The sequence below is a fragment of the Choloepus didactylus genome, chromosome 6 (genome assembly GCF_015220235.1).
Source record: "Choloepus didactylus isolate mChoDid1 chromosome 6, mChoDid1.pri, whole genome shotgun sequence".
NCBI classification, from domain to species: Eukaryota; Metazoa; Chordata; class Mammalia; order Pilosa; family Megalonychidae; genus Choloepus; species Choloepus didactylus.
Genome location: NC_051312.1, coordinates 19,750,295 through 19,756,366, shown reverse-complemented (window position 1 = coordinate 19,756,366; position 6,072 = coordinate 19,750,295). Strand labels below are relative to the sequence as shown.

The window sequence follows — 6,072 nt, the reverse complement described above, 5'->3', positions numbered from 1 at the left end:
GTTGTAATCATAATTATTTCAGAACACCTGAATCTGATCGGATGCTTCCAGACGCTAACTGATTGATCCCCAGTAAAACTGTCAACCTCCATGAGCCTCCAGTTTCCTCATTTGTAAAATAGAGAGGTGTCTACTTGAGACTGTTGGTGGTGATTAATGAGATGCTGTCGGCAATGGCAAATACAGATGTGAGTTAATAGATGGTGTGGGGAGGACACAAGTGATTTCCACAAAAGTCTGAGAATGAGAGCAACTGCTCAGAAAGCTCCAGGGCTTCAGCGAAGAGGGAACTTCTGAATTGCTGAGCCACCAAGCCAAGACAGGAACTGACATTTGCTTAGTGGCTACTATAGACCAGACACTCCCCCCCCCCCAAAAAATGTTATGATTAAATCTTCAAAACATCATGGTCTCATTTAAACCCCACAACTTTTCACAGAGGGAGAAAACCCCAAGGCTTGAAGTTGGAACATGGTGGGTGGGGGCAGGATGCAAAGTTGGGTCTGTCCGGCTTTTAAGTTGGGCTCTTTCCATTCCTCCAGGCAGCGGCGGCGGCCTTGGTGGACGGGGCACTAGGAGTTCTCTCCGCTGTGAGGCTCTGATGGTTTCATTTCTTAAAATATGTTATTGGTCCCCAAGTTCCACAAGGTCAAACTCCTTAGCTCAGCACAAAGGGTTGTAGAGCAGGAGTTCTAACTCAAGAATCCCTTTGAAAACATAATGAGATGTTATGAATCCATTCCCTACAAAAAAAACCCATGTGGATGTAAACACACACACACACACACACACACACACACACACTTTTTTTATTATGCTTTATGTATGTATTCAGGTTTTTTTAATACTTTATCAAAAAATTAAAAAAAAACATTTCAAACAAAACAAAACAAAACTAAGGAATAAGAAAAACAACCTAAAATAACTACATTGCTTCCAACATGTTCCTAACCATATCCCTAGAAAATTAACACACCATAGTCATTCCTGAGCATTCCCATATCACAAAGAGCACTCTCCATATTTTATCTGTTCTTATTAGATTATCGTTCTACCTTCACTAGTTGCTGTCTATCTTTAGGTCCCCTACATTCTACAATATAAAACATTTATTTTACATTTTTCACCGAGTTCACATTAGTGGTAACATACAATAGCTCTCTTTTTGTGTCTGGCTTATTTCACTTTCCATTATGTTATGTCCTCAAGGTTCATAAATATTGTTGTATGTTTCACAACCTCCTTCCTTCTTACTGCCATGTAGTATTCCATGGACATACACATTTTTGCATTCAATTTCAGGGGTTGCATAGACTCCCTTTATGGACTCCAGGGATCCACGGACCCCTGTGGCTGGAATGCCCCCAAGCCATGTTTCCAGGCTTTCCCCTCATTGACTGTCAGCTCCACAAGGGCAGGGGCTGAATCCGTCTTTCTCACTGCTGTAACCCTGGCAACTAGAACAGCACCTGACAACTGAGTGGCTTTCAGTAAAGCACCTGTGGAATGAAGCGTGAGGCCAGCTGGTTTCACGCCTCCATGCCTTTGCACCTGCTGTTCCTTCTTGCGGGGGGGGGGGGGGGAACAGGATCCCATCTTCATTTGTACTGTACTCAGCCTTCACAACTCGGCTCAAGCTTCACCCCTTCCTGGAAGATGTCTCCGATCTCCAATGCAGGGAGAGCAGCCCCGCCCTCGTACGCCCCCCAAACATTCACTTTCCTCTATGGAAGCCCTCACCCTGACCTAGAATCTTTTATCAGTTTAGTTGCCTGACCCTCCCCATGAGATATAAATCTCTAGAGGGCAGGAATTGCTTTGTAGTTGATTTTGTGCCTGCTACCTGTCTAGGTACCTGGCACATATCCAGTCTGTGGTAAACATTTGTTGAATAAATGAAAGGGAGTGGGGGGAAATGAAGCTGCAAAGGCAGGCTGGGCTCAGTTTGGAACTACCTGTGCTAGGCCAGGGACTTCCAATGTGGTGAGGGAGGTGATAGGAGCTCCTGGAGTTTGTTTTCTTGTTTTCTTTGCTTTTGTTTGTTTTTAATGAAGGGGATACCATAGGTTTAGAGAGAGCATGGGTAGGTAGAGCAGTTAGGTCACTGTCATAGTTCAGATGGAAAAAAAGAGGATGAGAAGACATTGAGAGAAGGGAGAGATCTGAGACACATATTTGTGCTAGAATTAATAGGACTTATGAACCCCGACTCCTGCCCCCAAATGTAATCCCTTCCTAGACTGTTTCCCAGACACTACCCATAACATGAGAATAACGGTGTATTCACTTTGGGTCTCATGTAGGTTCTCGGCTAGTCTTTGCTTCATGGTTTAGTGGTCAAGGGCACTGACTCTGGAGTCAGACAACCTAAATCTAAATAAATCCTGGCTCTGTATGTGGATCAGTTGTGCATTTTGGCCACATCACTTACCCTCCCAAGCCTTTCTCTCCTCATCTGTAAAGTGCTGGAAATAATTGTACCCAATTCATGGTCTTAGACATTGTTTATTCCATCTAACAGGCAGTTATTAAAAACCTTTGCATGGACAGGGACCCCCTGAGGAGCCAGGGGAAAATGCAGAGGTGTTGGACTTTCTCATCTGGATTGTTGTTGATTTTCTCACAAACATTGGAACTGGTGGTTTGAGGTGCCGAGCCTTCTGTCTGGGGACTTGCTCTTATGAAGCTTGTTACTGCAAAGGAGAGGCTAAACCTGCTTATAATTTTGCTTAAGAGTCTCCCCCTGAGTACCTCTTTGTTGCTCAGATGTGGCCCTCTCTCTCTAGCTAAGCCAACTTGGCGGGTGAACTCACTGCCCTCCCCCCTACATGGGATCTGACTCCCAGGGGTGTAAATCTCCCTGGTAACGTGGGATTTGACTCCCAGGGATGAATCTGGACCCAACACCATGGGATTGAGAACATCTTCTTGACGAAAAGGGGGATGTGAAATGAAACGAAACAAAGTTTCAGTGGCTGAGAGATTCCAAATGGAGTTGAGAGGTCACTCTGGTGGGCATTCTTAAGCACTATATAGATAACCCTTTTTAGGTTTTAGTGGTGAAATAGCTAGAAATAAATACCTGAAACTATCAAACTACAACCCAGTAGCCTTGAATCTTGAAGATGTTTGTATAACAATGTAGCTTACAAGGCGTGACAATGTGATTGTGACAGCCTTGTGGATCACACTCCCTTTATAGATGGATGGATGAGTAGGAAAACGGGGGCAAAAAAACTAAAGGAAAAATAGGGTGGGGGAGGGGACAATTTGGGTGTTCTTTTTTACTCTTTTTTTTATTAATTTCACTTTTTCTGGTACAAGGAAAATGTTTTAAAAAATAGATTGGGGTGATGAATAAACAACTATATGATGGTAATGTGATCAATTGATTATATACTTTGGATGATTATATGGTATGTGGATAAATCTTAATAAAAAAAATGATGCAGTGCACAAGTCTGGGTGCTTAGAGCCATCATGATGAGGACCATGTTGCAGCCATTCATCCTGCTCACCGTTACACCAGGGGTTTGAAAAACTATCTTAGGCAAAGAACGTGCATCAAAATCAGGACTGAAATACATTAATGTGGGTGATTTAGCTAAAGAAGGGCAACTATATGAAGGCTGTGATGAAGAGTATGATTGTCCCATTTTAGATGAAGATAGAGTAGTTGATGAATTAGAAAACCAGATGAAAGAAGGTGGAGTTACTGTTGATTACCATGGTTGTGATTTTTTTCCCTGAACGTTGGCTTCATATAGTTTTTGTGCTCAGAACAGATACTAGTGTATTGTACAAAAGACTTGAAACAAGGGGTTATAGTGAGAAGAAAACTACAAGATAATATTCAGTGTGAAATTTTTCAAGTTCTTTATGAAGAAGCCATGGCATCTTACAGAGAAGAAATAGTGCATTAGTTGCCCAGTAATAATCCAGAAGAGCTAGAGAATAACATAAATCAGATACTGAAATGGATTGAACAATGGATCAAAGATTATAGCTCTTGACTTAGAAGACTGGCCACATTTCAATCATTCTTGTTGATATTTCTCTGCCCACATCATAGAAATTGTTCAAGTGCCAGTGAAACTTCTGTATTAAAATTGTGTTGCAAGAATAGCAGGTAGATAGTATAAAGTTTTATTCCTGGGCTTTTTTTCTCCATGAGAAAGCTAAACAATCTCATATTTAATGACTACAACACTATTAAGGATTGCAAGTAAAGACTGTCAACATTTAATGCTTAAACTGCTAAAGAATAAATAAATCTGACCAAATGGGTAGATACCTGTTAAGTTTATTACAGAGAAAAATGAGGATGATCTCTTAAAATAAAACTTAAAGCTAAAGTTAAAACATCAGAGCATTCCTTTTTTTTTTTTTTTTTTTTTCCTTGAAATAGTATTTGGAGCTGGTAATACTGGTACTCTGTTCAAAATTCAAAAAGTACAAAAAAATTGTATACTGTGAAGTAGGTTTCCCTTTTGTAGGCCACTTCTATTCCCCAGCTGCCCCAGGTTCCCTCTAGGAAATAACATTACTGGTTTTCTGTGTGTCTTTTCAGAGTTGTGTATGTTTGTACTTTTTTTTAAAAGCATTTTGTAGCATTTTGTGCTGGTTTGGATGTATTATGGCCCCCAAAATGCCATTATATTTGATGCAGTCTTGTGGAGGCAGACGTATTAGTGGTGATTAGGTTGGAACCTTTGGATTAGGTTGTTTCCATGGAGATGTAACTCAATCAACTGTGGGTGAGAACTTTCATTGGATTATTTCTATGGAGGTGTTGCCCCATCCATTCAGGGTGGGTCTTTATTAGATCACTGGAATACTTGAAAAAGAGACATACCCTCTCTCTCTAACTAAGCCACCTTGGCGGGTGATCTCACTGCCCTCCCCCCTACATGAGACCTGACTCCCGGGGGTGTAGATCTCTCTGGCAATGCAGGATATGATACCCAGGGATGAATCTGGACCTGGCATTGTGGGATTGAGAACATCTTCATGACAAAAAGGGGGATGCGAAATGAAACTAAATAAAGCCTTAGCGGCTGAGAGAATTTCAAGCGGAGTCGAGAGGTCACTCTGGTGGACATTCTTATGCACTATATAGATAACCCTTTTTAGGTTTTAATGTATTGGAATAGCTAGAAGTATATACCTGAAGCTACCAAACTCCAACCCAGTAGCCTTGACTCTTGACAACGATTGTATAACAATGTATATTACAAGGGGGGACAGTGTGATTGTGAAAACCTTGTGGATTGCACTCCCTTTATCCAGTGTATGGATGGATGAGTAGAAAAATGGGGACAAAAACTAAATGAAAAATAGGATGGGATAGGGGTGTTGATTTGGGTGTTCTTTTTTATTTTTATTTTTTATTCTTATTCTGATTCTTTCTGGTATAAGGAAAATGTTCAAAAATAGATTGGGGTGATGAATGTACAACTATACGATGGTACTGTGAACAGTTGATTGTACACTATGGATGACTGTATGGTATGTGAATATATCTCAATAAAACTGGACTTCTTTTAAAAAGGAAAAAAAAAAAAAAAAAAAAAGAGCTACGCAGGCCCAAATGTAGAGCAACTGAGAGTGACATCTTGAAGAGCCGCTGCAGGTAAGCAAGGACAAAACACCCAAGAGCAACACTTTGGAGAACACCATTTGAAATGCAACCTGGGAGTAAGTAGATGTCAGCCATGTGCCTTCCCAGCTAACAGAGGTTTTCCAGATGCCAATGACCTTCCTCCAGTGAAGGTACCCTATGATGGTGCTTTACCTTGGACACTTTATGGCCTTAAGACTGTAACTTTGTAACCAAATAAACCCCCTTTATAAAAGCCAATCCATTTCTGGTGTTTTGTAAAAGGGAAGCATTAGCAAACCAGAACACATATCATACATGGTTCTGTATCTTTGTTTTTTCATTTAATATATTTTGGAAATTATGCCATCAAAGAACATACAGAGCTTCCTATTCATTTTGTTGTTGTTGCTAATTGAGATAGAATTTACATACCATAAAATTCACCACTGCACAGTGTACAGTCCTAATTT

The 6,072-nt window shown here is 40.7% G+C and overlaps 1 pseudogene; it reads left to right on the top strand.

Annotated features, from left to right (window-relative positions):
• The first annotated feature begins 3,387 nt into the window (after positions 1–3,387).
• On the top strand, positions 3,388–4,314 carry LOC119537785 (annotated as a pseudogene).
• The last annotated feature ends 1,758 nt before the right edge of the window (positions 4,315–6,072 follow it).